This window comes from Saimiri boliviensis, chromosome 4, assembly GCF_048565385.1.
Source record: "Saimiri boliviensis isolate mSaiBol1 chromosome 4, mSaiBol1.pri, whole genome shotgun sequence".
NCBI classification, from domain to species: domain Eukaryota; kingdom Metazoa; phylum Chordata; class Mammalia; order Primates; family Cebidae; genus Saimiri; species Saimiri boliviensis.
Window position 1 is genome coordinate 55216990 of NC_133452.1, and position 20440 is coordinate 55237429.

Sequence of the window (20440 nt, forward strand, 5' to 3'; positions counted from 1 at the left end):
ATAGTAAAAAAAAAAAAAAAATCTGATGTTCCTTTAAATATATAGACATAGCATAAGAACTGAAAGAGCTTTCTTTTAAAAGGTATGAATCACCTTGTGATTTCTTTTTTAATCCTGTTCAGTTTATTACAGGCCTTTTCATTGGTGAGTCATTGCTTTGATTTTCTGACCCATTGATATCAAACTGCCTTGGTTAATGTCCTCATGCTTCATTGTTCCTTAGGCAAAATGGTAGGTCCCAGGGATGGCACTTGGAATAACACTGTCAGCAAACCCAGAGCCCCTTTGGCTTTTATTTCTGGTGTGATCAGTATTCACATCTAAATAGCAAACAATTTAAGTAGTTTTGGGGTAATATAGTACAAAAAGCAGCATACTGAATTTTAAGATCCAAGATGCTGTTTTCACAAGATATTGCTGAAAACTACAGTTATGGCTCTGTGTTTTCATACTAGACACTTTAGAAAATGACTTTAATTACATAGAGAAGAGAGTCCAGATTACATGGTGAGCTTTTTTACACTTTAAATTACAAAAATATATTTGTGCATCTACTCCAGTTTTTCATGAAGGATTTAAATCAGAACAGCAACACTGGCCTTGTGTTTAGCAACAAAGGACCACTTCAAGTTAACCCTTCAAAATAATATTTTTATCCACCAGTGGATAAATACCAGTTAGCACCTCTCCTCTCCTTATACACACTACATCTGAAATTCTGGATTTTAACGTTGAAACATTTTGGGTCATTTCATTTTATCGTGATACATTTAGATGGGACTAAAAACAAATTTAAAAGAGTCAAGCAATAGTACAACTAATGGCAAAACAGTGCTTTATGAATTGGTGCCTCATGAATGAAAGGCAGCTATAATAGAGGGGCCTTGATGGAGCTGAGAACTACCACCACCACTACTACCACCATCTGCCCCTAGGTCAGGAAGTGTGCAGGGGACTTTTATTAAAGTTATAGAATAGGAAGTCTGGCAACAGAGACATCATCATTAACTCAGAGACAGAGAATGTTGCTGTGAAAAGGGAGAATTAAATAGTAGTTAAGTCACTTAGTAAAGGCTAAAAAGATTAACAGTGTAATAGAATGTGAGCGGTATGTGTGTGTGTGTGTGTATGTGTGTGTGCGTGTGTGTGTGTGTGTGTGTGTTTGTTCAAGCTCGAGAACTGACGTAAAACAGTTTAAGCTGAATTCAGTGATGAGCTTTGTGCTTGCAAAGTATCTAAGAATTTTTATATCCCCGTCGCTTAGAACAAGGAAGGTATGCTGTAAGTATTTGTTGGATGAATAAATGAATGAATGTTCCTAATTAAACAAATTTTAATTGATGCTGACCCAGAGAGTATGGTGCACTTATTTCTGGATATTAAGCCCCTTCAAACAGAAAGTGGGATCTCCGAATTAGGCAATCTCTCAGATACAGTTCTCAGCATCCTATCTGTGGTGATTTCACCATCCCTGCTGCTGTGTCTCATAGACCAGATGGAGGCCAACTGCATCTAACTGCAGAAAATGAGGCTAGAGTTAAGTATAGGTGGCAAAACAGGGCTGTAGTTCTCATCTCCTAGTTTCAAACACAACTCCTACCTCCTAACTGTGGCTGAACAGAAAAGTACAGAAGAGAGAAGACAGAGGTCTAATCCGTATATACTTATTACTTAGTTCATACATCTTTCCCTCCCCAAGAAAACACCATCACAATTTCAAGACTAGGGACAGGGCCACTTTTAGGGACTTTTGTGCAAATTGTTAAAATGCATCTCTCCCTCCTGATGGATGCAGCTCATATCAGCGTGCATGGATGGCAAGCAAAACGTATGCTTCATTCGAGGGACCGAAAGTCATCCTCTCCACTAGGTACCCTGGTACATGAACATGCCTGTTTCTATGCCTCTTTCTAACTGAAAATTAATAACAGAACCCGAATCAAGGAGGATTTTTTATGTATATAATGAAATTAAACAACTTTGCCAATTGAAATCACTCAAGAAAGTATAAAAGTTCACAAATTTGAAGTTTATAGTTGGAAGCTTGCCTGTGATTTTTAAAAATAATCTCTGATTACCTTCAGCATTTCTTAATGTCCAATACACAGAGTGCTTAGAATAGAAAAGTATGATCTTTGGAAAGCTCTCAAGCGTAACAGTGGAGAAAGTGAAAATACTTAGAAACAGAAATGCACAAGGGATAATTACAAATTTAAAACTGACAATAAAACTAGATTTTATATATTACTTAGCTGGACAGTGGTACAGAGGAGCACTGGCAGAGCATAGAGTTGAAAAACAACATTATGTAGAATAACCTGTTAATATGATGTTGGGGGCTGTGGTGAACAAACTTAGCCCATTCTCTTTTCTTCAGGGTATAGGTCTAATAGTCAACCATGTCTATTATCCATCTCAAAATAAGTAGTTGGTGACATCTCAGGATATTTAGTCAGCAAATGTGAAGTATTAGACCAGCCCTCTTCCAATGATTCCTTTACACTTTCTTAACCTTCTTTTTTCTATTACCTGTTGGGTACAATGTTTACTATTCAGATGATGGGTACACTAAAAGCCTGAACCCTACCATCATGCAGTATATCCATGTAACAAATCTGTACGTGTACATCCTAAATCTATAACAAGAAAGAATCTTTTTAAATACAAGAAAAATCTTTTTTTACCTTATCACATAGTGGGAAAGTGATCCTCTAGCCAAATAAGCAAACTATGCCACAGCCAATCCTCTACACTGATGCTCTTTCCTTTGACTAAACCATTAGAAGTTCTGCTACGCTGAGTTTGTATGGTCCATAGAGACACTATTGAGCAATTTCTGGACCTTCCTGTAGAAAAGCAAGAGCCACCAACTGTTTCCTAGGAAAGCTCTTTTCCAATAATTCGATAGACATATTTACTCACATTAGAATCATAGTCATTTAATAGTCATCAAGCTACCCTCTCTCTTTGTCTCCTTTAAGCAGACCAAGTCTCAACATTTCTGTAGCAGTGAACTTTGTGTTTTCACTATCATGATTATCTTTTTGTATTTTGTATGTTTAAAGTAGATGAATTTTTAAAAGCTTAGAATTCTAAATTGCTGTATGTAAACAAGCACCTAATAACATTTTTATTAAATATTGATGAGCAGATACAAAATTGCTTTTAGAAAGTGTATATTCTGACAGTGCTTATATTTCATTTTTCTACTTCTCTTTACTTATTTTCCTTATTAATACTTTATCTAATTTGCACAAAAGGTACTGTGGTTTTCATTAAAAATAGATCTGACTTATCTAGAAAACTACTGTTAAATTAGAAACAAACGCCCAGATTAACGACGAATAAACTTTTCCTGGTTGTGTGTGTGTGTGTGTGTGTGTGTGTGTGTGTGTGTAAAGGAACTTTTCCCAGAAATTCCAGAATAATACACTCTTAAGCACTAAAGGTGCTTGGAGGACATGTATTGGTGACTCTCAACTCGGGTTGCATATCACATGGGGGATTGCAAAATCACATGGAGGAATTTCTGAGGCTTGGTTTCTCCACCAGATCTGTGAGGATGGGGACTGGGCATTGGTATTTCTTTACACCCAGGTATAGTGTAAAATGTAGCCAAAGTTTAAAAACCTCTGGTTTAATCCAACCACTTTTCTTATGAATAGACAAAATAAAAATTTAGGAGAAGAAATAACTTATCTCAGGCCATAGTAGAGCCTAGATTAGAAGCCACATCACCTAGCCCCAGTTAAGAGCTATTTTCATTTAAAAAAAAAAAAGTACCATATCTTGTTTTATTTTTGACTTATTTGAACTTTCCCTTGGTATTAATATTAACAGAAGAATATCATTTCTTAGTTTTTCTGTGAAATGGATGTTTTTTCAACTAGAGAAATGATGCTGTGCAATAGTATAAATTAACACATGAATATTCTACATTTCCCAGCATCGTTTACCTCCTTGCCTTTCATCAAAAATACACTAGTCTTCAGTTGTACAGCAGAGAAATGTACCCACAACAGTTTTCAAAACATATTTATAACTTGCATTTTATATAAGTCAAGAAGATGTCTTAAGTCATTTTTTCACATATAGACTCATTTTTAAGGTCATCATAAAAAATATGGATAGCTCACTTTCTGTGTAACATTCTGAGAAAGTGGAACTGATGACATGAGCCCAGTGTCAGCAGTACTGAAGAAGGAGACGGTTCAACATTTTCCTGTTCTTTAACATCTATCTTTTCTGTATGTTTATATCTATTGAGCCTAGCAAAGTCTAAAATATTTCAACACAGCATACAATCGAAGTACCAATTGTTACATGGCATAGGTTTTATCTTGTGGAGAGATGGAAAAGCGTATCTAAATACATCATGCCAATGCTCAGAGTAATGCAAATCTGTCTGGCTGGTACCAGAAATAAATGAAAACGATAGTAGATAAAGACTAGAAACATTTTTCTTTTTTGTGTACATGCAAAATATTGTGTATAGTGGTCATCATCATGCTTTCAGCATCCACTATAAGCCAAACATTCTATTATCAGCAGAGAAATATACCCACAACAGACTCCTGCTCCCCAAAACAGCACAGAAAAATTCAGCTTTTTAAAAATTTTTGTTATTAATCAAAAACAAATAAGAATACTTTAAAGGAGTTGAAAGTAAAGAAGAAACACTTAAATAAGGAAAAACATGTAAGTGTAAGATATGCTGTGAATTATAAATAAAGCTATATCAAACAAGTAAGAATACTTTAAAGGAGTTGAAAGTAAAGAAGAAACACTTAAATAAGGAAAAACATGTAAGTGTAAGATATGCTGTGAATTATAAATAAAGCTATATCCATTCACAAAATTTTTCCGCCTATTACAATTATTCAATAAAGATGTATTTACCTAATTGAATAGTTGACCTGAGTGTATGTGTGTATAGTGGATGTTACCTTATGTGAGTCGTGTACGATTTCTACTACCACTATAATATAAAATATAGAGGAATTAATAAATGGCAGATATCTTAATAATCACTTTTTTAGAAGACCTGAAATAAATTCCAATAGTAGGACTACAGAGGGAGGAAGATCAGGGTGTTGAACAAAGTAGACCAGATGGCTCTCTATAATTAACCCCATAATAAATCAGCCCTTGTGGAATGTACCACTGTTTAGGGTACAGATTTCTGAATTATCAACCTGAGAGTCTGGCTCAAGGAGGCACTCTCATTCTGGTCAGGGTCATTAGGAGCTGAAATTTCTGAACTACAAGGTTGATTAATGAATGGGGACCACTCCTGACCACTACTGTTTCCAAAACCCTGGTATTCTCTGTGTCCCCTACCTGGACCAGCTTTTCTGGCCTGTGAATTGATCAGTGAATATGGATTGTTGCAAGGGATACACCTCCAGATAAAGGGAAATCTGTAGGATCATCTAAATAAGTGACTTATGCCGTTACCTACAGGATGTAGGATCCTGATCAACATGGTTTTTCTTCTGACTCCTGGATTTTCTCTTCCTTCTCAAAGCTGGTCATGGTCAAACCATGTTCCAAAGACTCTAGGATTCCATGGAAGAATTGTTTTGTGGGAGATGGGTCCTATTAAGAAGAAAACAATTCCAAAATTTTCAGTACTACTCTCATCTATCCCTCTCCTCCCTGTTATAATACAATTTTAGTTTCTCTAATCACATTCCAGTTCTCCTTGTAATGATATTCTTTTTAGATCACTTTAATGGAGTATTGGGAGTTCCCAGAGTCTTCTGTCACTCATTTATTGAGAAAATCACAGAAAGCTGATCATCTAGGAGTTACAATGTAAGTGTATTTTTTTTTTACTTGTTTAGTTCTTATACATTATTATTTCTCTTGTTTCTTTGGGAATTTTTTAAATTATGAGGAATAATTTTACTTTTTATTAATAGGAGCTATCATAGGGTATTTTAAATCTTTGAACTAGAGATGAATTATAAAAGCTTTTTACCATCTTATCCAATATTGGAAGAATATCTGTATAAAGTATATATAAATGGGCAATCTCATATTCTTAGAAAAAGAACTTTTGGTTTGTTTGTTTTCTTTCATTTTATGAGACAGAGCTTTGCTCTGTTGCCCAGCCTGGAGTACGGCAGCTCAATCTCAGCTCACTGCAACCTCTGCTTCCCAGGTTCAAGCAATTCTCCTGCCTCAGCCTCCGGAGTAGCTGGGACTATAGGTGCATGCTACCACACCTGACTAATTTTTGTATTTTTAGTAGAGACAGCATTTTACCATGTTGGCCAGGCCAGTCTTAAACTCCTGACCTCAGGTGATCTGCCCCTCCAACTCAGTTTCCCAGAGTGCTAGGATTACAGATGTGGGCCACGCCACCCAGCCCCAAAAAAAGAATTTTTAAAGAAATATAAAAGGTTTGTGCTACAAGTTTAGAACATACATCAATTTTCATGCCGGGGACAAACACAATTTTGTCAAAAGATTCAGAAATCATTAAAAAAAAAAAAGTTTAGCAAGCGAAGTATCCTACATATGAAAATTTGTTTTTCCCCCCACATATGGAAAAGAAGCATGTAGGAAAAGACAGAGCATATGAATCTATTCTTCCATCATTCTGTTAATCTCATTTTTTATTTATATACAGAGGAGCAAAATAAACAGTGCAGCTTCAGCCTATCCCTTGGAGTTTATGTTTCAGGAAAAATGAAATCATGACTGACACTCTGGTGGAATTTCTTATTTTGCTTGAAAAGCAATTGAATATTAAATCATGATTCACTAGTTTCCTAAAATATCTTTTAGTACTCTAGGGAAAAAGTGTAAAGTAGCCTGCTCTGGAATTTTTAAGAGAACTATGTTTAGTCATTCTCAAAATGCATTTCATGTAGGAGGTCTCCTTTTTTTCATATTTTTTCATTTTCATATACATGTATATATATTTTTTAATTTTAGTAATTCTGTAACAGATTTAATACCCTGAGAAAACTAGAAGGTATTTATAACCAAATAACAGGTATATAGAAACCCAAAGGCAATTACTTCTTGTATAAATATGCCTTAGGCAAACTTCAACTTGTTTTTTTAGAACCAGAAGATTAAGCCTACTCAGGAATATTATTCAGGCACAAAATTTGCATTGTCTACTCTTACATTTCCTACTTCTCTTCCTTTTGGATCTCTCCAATCCTAATTCTACCTACCGTTCTCCAACTTGGAAAACATTGTCTGGCCACAGCTAACACAGTTAGAAACCTGGAGAAGCAGGTATCCCTGTGTCCTATTGTTTAACATGATACATTCCCAGCACCACTGTTTTCATTGCTTATAGGTTTCCTATGCATGTTCTCAATTTAGGCTACTGCGGGAAATATTTCTCTTATTTGGAGTGATACTAGTATATAAAATAGGCTAGCATTTCATACCTCCTTTTAAATGTCTGAAGATCCTTTTGTTCTTTTCTGGTAAATATCCACTAACTAGGAATGAATTTGTACTTGGGGTAACTGTTTTCCAAAATAATCAGTCTCTAACTCAAAAAGACTTCCGCTCTTAGTTATTAAATGTATTTTTTCTATTTTTCAAGGATAAATGATGTCTAAAGAGAAATATAAAATATTTGAAAATGTGATGATGAAAATAGCAAACAGGTTTGAGTGTCCATAGAACTCAAGGCTTAACTGAGGGTTTTGTCATGCAGAAAAGCAGCTTCTTTATAATTAATCTGTATAAATTCTGTAAAATTCGGATGAGACACAAATTTTCTATTTTTTGCTACATTTTTGGCAGAGTAATAATATATTTCTTCTGGCTCTTTTTTTTTTTTTTTTTTTTTTTTTTGAAATGGAGTCTCACTCTCTCGCCAGACTAGAATACAGTGGCACAGTCTCAGCTCACTGCAACATCCACCTCCTGGATTCAAGCTATTCTTGTGCCTCAGCCTCCTGAGTATCTGGAATTACCGGCACATGCCACCACATCCAGCTAATTTTTGCATTTTTGTAGAGACGGTGTTTCTCCATGTTAGCCAGGACATCTCAATCTCCTGCTCTGCCTGCCTCTGCCTCCCAAAGTGCTGGGATCACAGGTGTGAGCCACTGCGCCCAGCCGGTTCATTTCTGATCTTATGGAAAAGTGGTAATCTAGCCATTTTGAGAGACAGAATCAACTTCGACCTTTTAAAAAGTATTCAGAGTTGAATTATTAATATTGCTAAAATCAAATACCTTCTGATCCCATACTACTTGCATGGCATTCCCTTATAAGATATGAAGTAATATAAGTCATATCTTTATCTTCAATATACTTATAAGTAATTCAGACAATAATATATGAAGGAAAAATTTACAACACAAGGTGCTTCACGATTCAAGAGTTATTGCAAAGTAATTGTTCATTCATTCAACAAATATTTATTGAGCACCTACTATGTACTAAAACTCTGCTAAATGTTGGGTATCTAAAAATGAAAAAAGAAAAAGAGTGTCTTCTCTAGGAAGATGAGGTGAGAGAGTTAGACAGGCATCAGACGATGTGAGATCACAGAAAAGTGTTATCTTTCTTTAGCCTGAGAACAGTGGAAAGATATTGAAGGTTTTTATACAAGGGATTGGCATGATTAATTGTGTTTTTTTAAAGATCACTCTAAATGCCCTGTGAAAAATATGCTGGAAGGAAACAGACAAGGTTGTGTTGGTGGTAGAGGAGAAGGAAGAAAGGAGGAGGATATACAGAGCAAAGTAGTGAAGTAGGTCTGAAAATTATTTATGAAGTAAAATCAAAAGGATCTGATGATTAGATAGTGAACCTAAGGAAGAAAAGATGGATCAAATCTACTTGATTCCTTTTTAAAGGGTTGAAGAATTTGGATTTTGGCTTATTCAACTGGTGACTGATGGTGCTGTTTACAAAAAGAGAACACTGGATGAGGTTGTGTTAAGAGGAAGGTTTTTATGGATTTAGTTACAAACAAATTCAGTTTGGAGAGTCTTCGAAACATTCAAGTTGGCATATCAACTATTCAATTAGAAATAAAAGTATGGGACAAGCATGGTGGCCCATGCCTGTAATCCCAGCACTTTGAGAAGGTGAGGCAGGTGAATTGTTTGAGCCCAGGAGTTTAAGACCAGCCTGTGTAACATGAAGAAACCTCGTCTCTGCTGAAACTTCAATAAATAAATAACTATGGAAATAAGGGGAAAAATGTTAAGTAAAGATAAAATTTGAGATGCATCACCAAATGATTGGTCATAGACCTTCATGAGCTCTCGTATTAAGATATACAGTGGATAATAAAGTGATTTCTATTTAAGATTTTCTCATTATGAATTAGAAGAATCTGAAAAGTTTAACAGAGGAGGTGAGCTGAATCATGAAGAAAGGTAGAATATGGATAATAAGAGAGATGAGTAAAATGAATGAAATTGGAAGGCACACAATAAAAATAGAAATAGATAAAAAAGATATTTTTAATTGAAAGTAATGGAAATACTAACCCAAAGTGGCTTAATTCAGAAAAGGAATCTGTATATTCGCATATAATTGAAATGTTCAGGATATTCCTCTTGCAAGCAAATCTGTCACCAAGTGCGAAACAACAGGCTCAGAACCCAGTTCCTCTTTTTCTGTTTCACAGCTCTGTATCGTTGGTGTTCATTTAGTTTCATGCAGGCTCTCCTCTTATGATCCCAAGATGACTACCAGTAGTAAAAAAAAAAAAACAGAGCTTTTTTTTTTTTTTTTTTTTTTTTTTTTTTTCAGAATAGGGTAACCAAAGCCTCAGAATGGAGATCAACTGACCTAGTAAGGTCATGTGCTCATGTGCTCATTCCTATCATTGCAGGTAGAGGTTGAGATACACTGATTATCTTAAGCAAATTAGAGTGCAACTTTGGAGTGGGAATAAATCCACCCACCAAACCACCTGGAGTGTTCAGAAGAGGATAGGAAATCTAGAAGCCTTCATGTTATAGGGAGACTTAAATGCCAGGTTAAGGATGTTGGACTTTGTATTAGATCATTCTTGTGTTGCTATAAAGAAATACCTGAGACTAGGTAACTTATAAATAAATGAGGCTTAATTGGCTCATAGTTCTTCAGGCTTTTCAGGAAGCATAGTGCTGGCATCTGCTTGGTTTCTAGGGAGGCCTCAGGAAGCTTACAATCATGGCAGAAGGCAAATGGCAGTAGGCACATACATGGTGAAAGCAGGAGCAACATTTTTAAAAGATCTAAGATCTTGGGTTTTGGTCAAATAATGACTGATGGTGCTATTTACAAAACGAAAACACTGGAGAAAGGCTGTATTTACGAGGAAGGTTTTTATGAGTTCAGTTATAAACCCGTTTAAATGATCATATCTCATGAAAACTATCACAAGAACAATACCAAGGGTTGCTGCTAAACCATTCATGAGAAATCCACCCCCATGATCCAATCACCTCCTACCAGGCCCCTCCTTCAACAATGGGGATTACAGTTCACCATAGGATTTTGGCGGGAACAAATATTTAAACTGTATCAAACTTCATTCAGTAAACAAAGAGAGCTCTTGTGTTTTGAACAGAATAGGGATCCACTGAGATCAGTGCTTTAAGAAGTTAAGTCTTAAGGCAGTTATAAAGCATACTATAGCATCTAAGAAAAAAGAAAAAGAGAAATATGTTCAAGAGTCTGTGCCAATAGTTTAGGAAAAAGATGGTGAAAGCCTGAACTATGGTTAAGGAAGAAATGTTTATGATAGGAAGTTAGTAGTGAAGTGCTAAATGTGAAAAACATTTCAGTAAAGAAGAATCCATAGGACTTCGTGGGATAAGAATAATGAAGTTGGAGTCTGTCACTGAGATTTTGAGTAATTTGATAGCATTGTCCCTGAGCTTTGTCACTGTAGGTCTTAGGCCTTTGAGAAACACTGAAGGATCCCCCACTGAGTTCCTTAATTTTTACTGCTATAATACTGGACCCTCTTCTTCCAAACCAAGCCCTGCACTAGGCTTTCCATTCCATTCTGTTTTAATTCATTACCATCATCTCCTGTCCCATTTTTCTCTACATGCTCAACTCTCCTAGGAGTCAAAAAGAAACAGGCAAATTCCAATCTCTATCAGAATGAAGACTGTTTTTTGACTACATCATGAAAATTTCTCCTTATTGCAGATGACACTCTAAGGAGTTAAACAGTAGATATCACTTCAACCATTTCAGTGGCACTTACTTTTTCACATATTTTTTGAGCATTTCATCAACGAGCAATGCCTCTATTAGCAAGAAACCAAAAACTGAATGGTTTACACAGGTAGAATTTCAGAGAAAGCAGTTACTGATATTGGTTAAGCTGCTCATCCATGACAGGTCCTGTATCTTTGTGTTTCTCTGGACTTTCATTGTCTTTTACATCATGGGGACAAGAGAGCTGCTCTATCCCCAAAGCATCATGTCTTCATTCAAGGCAAACAAATGTGTGAAAGAGAGAAGAGAAGCAGGAATTTATCCATCAATAAAACAATATTCTGCCAGGATTTCTTACCCAGCACACTACTTCTTTGTTTTTAATTGTACTTTAGGTTCTGGGGTACATGTGCAGATCATGCAGGATTGTTGCATAGGTACATACATGACAAGGTGGTTTGTTGCCTTCATCCCTCCATTGTCTATACCTAATATTTCTCCCCTCATTATCTTTCCTCACCCTCCCCACTCTTCACTGTCCCTCCCCTAGCCCCCCAATTGACCACAATATGTGATGCTCCCCTCCCTGTGTCCACATGTTCTAATTGTTGAACACTCACCTATGAGTGATAGCATGCAGTGTTTGGTTTTCTGTTCTTGTGTCAGTTTGCTTAGAATGATGCTTTCATGATTCATCCATGTCCCTATGAAGGACATGAACTCATCGTTTTTTATGGCTGCATAGTATTCCATGGTGTGTATATGTGTCACATGTTCTTTATCCATTCTATTGCTGATGGACATTTGGGTTGGTTCCAGGTCTTTGCTATTGCAAACAGTGTCACAGTGAACATACATGTGCATGTGTCCTTATAATAGAACAATTTATACTTCTTTAGGTATATACTCAGTAATGGGATTGCTGGGTCAAATGGTATTTCTATTTCTAGATCCTTGAGGAATCACCACACTGTCTTCCACAATGGTTGCACTAATTTGCACTCCCACCAAGAGTGTAAAAGTGTTCTATTTCTCCACATCCTCTCCAGCATCTGTTGTCTCCAGATTTTCTAATGATCACCATTCTAACTGGTGAGAGATGGTGTCTCAATATGGTTTTGATTTTCATTTCTCTAATGAACAGTGATGATGAGCTTTTTTTTCATATGTTTATCAGCCTCACAAATGTGTTCTTTTGAAAAGTGTCTGTTCATTTCCTTCACCCACTTTTGAATGGGTTTGATTGTTTTTCTCTTGTAAATCTGTTTTAGTTCTTTGTAGATTCTGGATATTAGCCCTTTGTCTGATGGGTAGATTGCAAAAAATTTTTCCCATTCTGTTGGTTGCTGGTTCACTCTAATGATTGTTTTCCTTTGCTGTACAGAAGCTCTGGAGTGTAATTAGATCCCATTTGTCTATTTTGACTTTTTTTGCCATTGCTTTTGGTGTTTTAGCTGTGAAGTCCTTGCCTATGCCTGTCCTGAATGGTTTTGCCTGGGTTTTCTTCTAGGGTTTTTATGGTGTTAGGTCTTATGTTTAGATCTTCAATCCATCTGGGGTTAATTTTAATGTAAGGTGTCAGGAAGGGGTCCAGTTTCTGCTTTCTGCACATTGCTAGCCAGTTTTCCCAACACCATGTATTAAATAGGGAATCCTTTCCCCATTGCTTGTTTTTCTCAGGTTTGTCAAAGATCAGATCATTTTAGATGTGTAGTGTTGCTTCTGAGGCCTCTGTTCTGTTCCATTGGTCTGTGTCTCTATTTTGGTACCAGTACCATGTTGTTTTGATTACTGTAGCCTTGTAGTATAGTTTGAAGTCAGGCAGCATGATACCTCCAGATTTGTTCTTTTTGCTTAGGATTGTCTTGGCTATGCAGACTCTCTTTTGTTTTTTTCCAGTTCTGTGAAGAAGGTCATTGGTAGCTTGATGGGGATAGCATTTAATCTATAAATTACTTTGGGCAGTATGGCCATTTTCACGATGTTGATTCTTCCCAACCATGAGCATGGAATGTTTTTCCATCTGTTTATGTCCTCTCTTATTTCATTGAGCAGTGGCTTGTAGTTCTCCTTGAAGAGGTCCTTTAAATCCTTTGTTAGTTGTGTTCCTAGGTATTTTATTCTCTTTGTAGCAATTGTGAATGGGAGTTCACTTTTGATTTGGCTCTGTTTGTCTGCTATTGCTGTATAGATATGCTTCTGATTTCTGCACATTGATTTTGTATCCTGAGACTTTGCTGAAGTTGCTTATCAGTTTAAGGAGATTTGAGGCTGAGACAATGGGGTCTTCTAGATATACAATCATGTCATTTGCAAATAGAGACAATTTGGATTTCTCCTTTCCTAATTGAATCCCCTTTATTTCTTTTTCTTGCCTGATTGCTCTGGCTAGAAATTCCAGTACTATATTGAATAGGAGTGATGAGAGAGGGTATCCTTGTCTTGTGCCAGATTTCAAAGGGATTGCTTCCAGTTTTTGCCTGTTCATATGATATTGGCTGTTGGTTTGTCATAAATAGCTTTTATTATTTTGTGATATGTTCCATTGATACCTAGTTTATTGAGCACTGTTGAATTTTGTTGAAGGCCTTCTCTGCATCTATGGAGATAATCGTGTGGTTTTTGTCTTTGGTTCTGTTTTTGTGATGGGTTACGTTTATAGCCTTGCATATGTTGAACCAGCCTTGCATCCCTGGGATGAAGCCTACTCAATCATGATGAATAAGCTTTTTGATTTGCTGTTGCATTCTGTGTGCCAGTATTTTATTGAAGATTTTTGCATTGATGTTCATCATGAAAATTGCCCTAAAGTTTTTTTTGTTGTTGTTGTTGCATCTCTGCCAGGTTTTGGTATTAAGATGATATGGGTCTCATAAAATAAGTTGGGGAGGATTCTCTCTTTTTATATTGTTTGGAATAGTTTCAGAAAGAATGGTACCAGCTCCTCTTTGTACGTCTTGTAGAATTCGGCTCTAAACCCATCTGGACCTGGGCTGCTTTTAGTTGGTAGGCTATCAATTGCTGCCTCAACTTCAGCCCTTGTTATTCGTCTATTCAGGGTTTCAACTTCTTCCTGGTTTAGTCTTTGGAGAGTGCAAGCATCCAGGAATTTATCCATTTCTTCCAGATATACTGGTTTGTGTGCATAGAGTTGTTTGTAGTAATCTCTGATGGTAGTTTGTATTTCTGTGAAATTGGTGGTAATATCTCCTTTTATCATTTTTTATTGCATCTATTTGATTATTTGCTCCTTTCTTTTTTATTAGTCTGACAAGCAGTCTATATATTTTGTTGATCTTTTCAGAAAATGAGCTCCTGGATTTGTTGATTTTTTGAAGGGTTTTTTACATCTCTATCTCCTTCAGTTCTGCTCTGATCTTAGTTATTTCCTGTCTTCTGCTAGCTTTTGAGGTTTTTTGATCTTGCTCCTCTAACTCTTTCAATTTTGATGATAGGGTGTTGATTTTTGACCTTTCCTTGCTCCTCATGTGGGCATTTATTGCTATGAATTTCCGTCTAGACACTGCTTTAAATGTGTCCCAGTGATTCTGGTATGTTGTGTCTTCATTCTCGTTGTTTTCAAAGAACGTCTTTATTTCTGTCTTCATTTCATTGTTTATCCAGCTGACATTCAGGAGCCAATTGTTCATTTTCTATGAAGTTGTATGGTTTTGAGTTTGTTTCTTAATCTGGAGTTCTAATTTGATTGCACTGTGTTCTCTCAGAACTGTTATGATTTCCATTCTTTTACATTTGCTGAGGAGTGATTTACTTCCAGTTATAGGGTTGATTTTAGAGTAAGTGTGATGTGGTGCTGAGAAGAATGTATATTCTGTGGATTTGGGATTCTGAGTTCTATAAATGTCTATTAAGTTTGTTTGGTCCAGATCAGCATTCAAGTCCTGGATTTCCTTGTTGAATTTTTTTCTTGTTGATCTGTCTAATACTGAGACTGGAGTGTTAAAGTCTTCCACTACTATTGTGTGGGAGTCTAAGTCTCTGTAGTTCTTTAAGAACTTGCTTTATGTATCTGGGTGTTCCTGTATTGGGTACATATATATTTAGAATAGTTAGCTTTTCTTGTTGTATTGATCCTGTTGCCGTTATGTAATGCCCTTCTTTGTCTCTTTTGATTTTTGTTGGCTTGAAGTCTGTTTTATCAGAGACTAAGATTGCCACCCCTGCTTTTGTTTGCTCTCAATTTTCTTGATAAATCTTCTTCTATCCCTTTATTTTGAGTCTATGTGTGTCTTTGCACATGAGATGGATCTCCTGAATACAGCATACCGATGGTTCTTATCTTTTTATCCTATTTGTCAATCTGTGTCTTTTGATTGAGCATTTAGTTCATTTGCATTTAATGTTAATATTGTTATGTGTGAATTTGATCCTGCCATTTTATTACTGGTTGGTGGGTTTGCCCTATGGTTGGTGTAATTTCTTCATTGCATCATTGTTCTTTGTCATTTGGTTCTTTTTTGCAGTGGCTGGTACTGGTTTTTCCTTTCTGTGTTTGGTGCTTCCTTCAGGAGCTCTTGTAGGACAGGCCTGGTAGTGACAAAATCTCTCAGCAATTGTTTGTCCATAAACGATTTTATTTCTCCGTCACTTAGGAAGCTTAGTTTGACTGGATATGAAATTCTGGCTGAAAGTTCTTTTCTCTAAATATGTTGAATATTGGCCCCCACTCTCTTCTGGCTTGTAGGGTTTCTGCTGAGAGATCCCCTGTGAGTCTGATGTGCTTCCCTTTGTGGGTGACCCGACCTTTCTCTCTGGCTGCCCTTAGTATTGTTTCCTTCATTTCAACCCTGGTGAATCTGATGACTATGTACCTTGGGGTTGCTCTTCTAAAGGAGTATCGTTGTGGTGTTCTCTCTATTTCCTATATTTGAATGTTGGCCTGCCTTGCTAGGTTGGGGAAGTTCTCCTGGATAATATCCTGAAGAGTGTTTTCCAGCATGGATTCATTCTCCCTGTCGTCTTCGGGTACACCAATCAAGTGTAGATTAGATTTTTTTCACATAATCTCATATTTCTTGAAGGCTTTGTTCATTTTTTTTTTTCATTATTTGTTCTCTTTTCTTGCCTTCTTGTTTTCACTGAGTTGATCTTCAATCTCTGATAAACTTTCTTCTGCTTGATCTATTCAGCTATTGAAACTTGTGTATGCTTCTCAAAGTTCTTGTGCTGTATTTGTTTTAGTTCCATCAAGTCATTTGTGTTCTTCTCAAAACTGGTTACTCTAGTTAGCATTTCTTCTAACCTTTTTTCAAGGTTTTTAGTTTCTTTGCATTGGGATAGAACATTGTCCTTTAACTCAGAGAAGTTTGTTATTACCACCTTCTGAAGCCTGCTTCTGTCAAGTCATCAAATTTGTTCTTCATCCAGCTCTGTTCCCTTGCTGGTGAGGAGTTGTGGTCTCACGGTGGGGGAGAGGCGTTCTGGTTTTTGATGGTTTCATTCTTCTTGCACTGGTTTCTTCCCATCTCACTGGATTTACGTAGTTTTGATCTCAGGTAGCTGCCTGGGGAGGCAGCCTTTCCTTTGCCTACAGAGGAGCTGATGGGCTGCCATGGGTTCAGTGGAGCTGCTGTGTCTTTTATTTACTCAGGGAAAGGCTGCAATGGTGGCTTCCCTTCCCACCAATGAGCTCAATCATTTCTGGTCACTCTCTAACTGATGTTCTGGGTGCGAAACTGGAGTGAGAGATTTTTAGCCTGCTGGGCTTTGTGCGGGGGGACCCATCCTGCTGTATGGGCTGTTTTCCTTTTTTCAGTTCCCCTTCTTTCTGAGGGGTGGATGGCTCCATCCAGCTGGCTTTCTGGCTTTGGCATCAGCCAGTGCTTCCACCTAGATCTATGCTGACAGCCCGAACACCGGCTGAAATTGCTATTCTGCTCTGTTCAGGCAGCTCACTGAGACTTTTCAGCCTGGTGAAGATCTCCTGTTCCGTGGGTTGTAGAAAGCTTGGGTGGAGCTCTTTATCAGAACCGAAGTCCCAGAGTAGATCCCCTGGTCCTCCGGTCAATTGCATGTACCTCCTGGGTGGGGCAGTGTCCCATCTTGCCTCATCTTGCCCTGTTTGGTTTATATCCACTGTCTAACCAGACCCAAAAAATTAACTTTTTGCCTTATTTGGAATTGTGGAGACCATATGGCTTCTGTGTCTCTCTCAATGGGATTTGCTTTCCGGAGCCGCCTCTTATTTGGCCATCTTTGGAATGCTCCCCAGCACACTTCTTATAGCTTATGAGCCCAAATTGGGAGCCAAAATGGGGTCACATGACCATTCTTAGCAGTAAGGAAGAATCAGAAAGTGAATTTCTGTTCTCTATTTGTGAGACATATAGCAAAAAAGAAGAGAGTTGGGAACAGCTTTTGGTTGGCCAAGCAATAGAATCTTCTCTGACAGCTATTGCTATACAGTGTACTCTGAGTTTGCATATGTATATGCTCTTGTTATTTTGTTTTTGACCATGTATTTATCTGTATATTTCATTTCCTCTATTTTTTTTTTATTTTTTTTGAGACAATGTTTCGCTCTTGTTGCCCAGGCTGGAGTGAAATAGCATGATCTCAGTTTACTCTCTGCCTCCCGGGTTCAAACAATTCTCCTGCCTCAGCCTCCCAAGTAGCTGGGACTACAGGCACATGCCACCACCCCCGGCTAATCTTTTTTGTATTTTTAGTAGAGACGAGGTTTCACCGTGTTAGCCAGGATGGTCTCTATCTCCTGATCTCGTGATCCGCTCACCTCAGCCTCCCAAAGTGCTGAGATTACAAGCATAAGCCACTGTGCCTGGCCTATTTCCTCTATTTTTTTTTTAGGAAAGTACATGCATGGTTGATTACCACTTTTAAAAATAGATGTTTTCTTCTCTTTTTCTGTCAACCACTATCAACTTCTACTTAACTCATTCAACAAAAATGCTAGAATTTTGGTTTTCCTGAACAGGCAACACATTTTGACTAAAAAGAATATTTTCTTGTTTATGTCTAATTATCTTGGCAAGCATTACCCATGTGAAAGGAAATATAGCAAAATTACCAGATGATTCCATTAGGATTTAGCAAAAGTTTTCCATTTTATCTTTTAGGGGAATGATAGAGCCTCATGTAAAGAAATATTTCCAAGAGACTTCATCAACCTGACTTAGAAATTGAGCAGCAAAATGTAGCACCTGCATATCAAAAATAGAATTAGTAATGATATCACTTGATGCAATGTTTAGAAAAAATAGTCAATTAAAGCGATAGGAATGCAACCAGAATGCTCTGCGGGCAGCATCATGTAATTCTGACTTCACAATGACATGAAATTTTAAATGACAACTGTGCTAAATCAGGAAGCAGCAAACCCAGGCCAAGTTTAAATTTAGTAACACTGAAAATAACTTTCTCCATAGCAGATTCTCTATCAATTAAAGGTGACCAACCACTTGTTTTTCTGTTCTGTTTAGAGATAATCAGGTACTCACTGTCTGCAGCATTGGTGTCTTCTCTTCTCAACGGCATTTCTGGCAGCTACCCCAAGAATCTCCTTGGTCTGTCTTAAAACCCTTGAAAATTAAAGAGACAATCTACTACATGTATTCCTTTGAAAGTTTCCACCATATATGTTGAAAAATTTCTGAATGAGCACAAGGATTTGAAGGTAAGTGAATTTGTGGGGTAACACACATTCTTGCCTAACTCTTAATAACGTGAAAAGTAATGATATATTTAAATAAAATATAAGAAAGTGAAAGTAACTATTAAATTTAAGAAAAAAATATCCATGTATGTGTAGTTCCACAGCAAAAAGGGGAAATAAATAAAACATAATATTTAAAAATTGTTGTGTGTCATGTAAATGTAAATACAAGAAGATTAAAGTAGAAACCTTTACATTTGATAATCAGTATTACATTAAAAAGTGTAACATGCTGTGGTTCTCAAAGTTTAATGTGCACAGGAGTCGCATGAAGTTGGCAGGAGGGATCCTTAAAATGCTGATCCCTAGGGATAGTTCACAGAAACGTGGATCCACAAGGGATGGGATGTGGCCTAAGATATGTATTTTTACATTTACACACTCCCAGGTCATCCTGATACCTGTGTGTCTTAGACCTTTGAGAAACACTGAAATTGACATTCAATACAATCTATTTCTCATTTTCAAACTTTATGCTAAACATGATCTGTTATGTTGGTTGTGTCCTATAGCCATAAGAATAAACAAGGAAGGGGTAATATTTGAGTTATTAATTTTCATTAATATTCCCTTTTAAAGTTCATTATGAAGAGCTAATTTCCAGGTGTGACTATCTCTCTTTCAGAGTGATAGCCCTGTCATTGTTCTCTTTAGCTGTTGCTCTGTTCTGTGTATTGTTCCAATTTATTGAGATTTTTAGGGTTATTGTATCTAATTATAAGAAATTTCTAAAAGGTGAAAATAATGAGTAATTACTAGGATTAGCAAAGTATTTCTAAATTTTGAGGATGGTATCTTTTTCTCTTCATTTTGAAAGCCCAGCCTTAGATTTCAAAAAAACAAATCTGCTTAATACCTCTTTCCATTACATTTTTTCTTAGCAAATAAGAACTTATAAATCATGTGATATATTTGTGGATAGTTACATGCACGTTTGGTGAATATCACTTTATTGTATTTCTGTTTCCTATATGTAATTTAGCAACTTCATTTTTATAATTTGTAATTTTAAGTTTACAAAAGACTTTTTTTAAAAATTCCAGTGAATGTGTTTTACATATTCACATCTTAAATCGCGATGATTTTTTTAAAGGTTCAATCAGATATTATCTTTATAGTGAAGAATGAAGTTTTTAATTAAAATCCTTTGATTGGATTTCAGGCTCATAGACATTTTTGTCTCTATTAGTCTTTGTGTACACTTGTTCACATTGTGTAGAATTTTTTATCTGTAATGTATCAAAAGACAACCATAAACCCTTCATCAAAAAGAAGTATATGTTAATAGTGCCAATTAGCTACACATGTTAGCTGTTAGTTTTATGCATAGAGAATTGAATATGGTCATATGCATAAAATAATGGAGTACTTTTTTCAAGTAATCAAAATTAAAAATTTACAGAATTGGATTCACTATAATAATGAAGTTTCACATGCACTTGTTATTAGAATTGTGCTTGTTAGTAAGATTGTCATACCCAAACATAGCCTAAAATTTGTAGTTCACAAGTTTATCATTGGATAAAGTCTCCAATAAAATTTCATAAAGCTTTCCATAAATATGGAAATAATCTGCGTATTTCAATTTCA

At 36.4% G+C, this 20440-nt stretch overlaps 1 protein-coding gene across 3 annotated transcripts in view; it reads left to right on the forward strand.

Moving 5' to 3' along the window:
- HS3ST5 (heparan sulfate-glucosamine 3-sulfotransferase 5) overlaps positions 1 to 20440 on the forward strand; it is a 302878-nt gene that overhangs the window by 104697 nt on the left and 177741 nt on the right. For 2 of the 3 annotated variants that reach the window (XM_074397585.1, XM_039464950.2), the window contains exon 2: positions 18618 to 18811. The gene's annotated coding sequence lies outside the window, so the exon portion shown is untranslated. Of the gene's footprint in view, positions 1 to 3882; positions 5818 to 18617; positions 18812 to 20440 lie in introns of those variants that run through there. The other variant, XM_074397584.1, reaches the window with a different exon arrangement.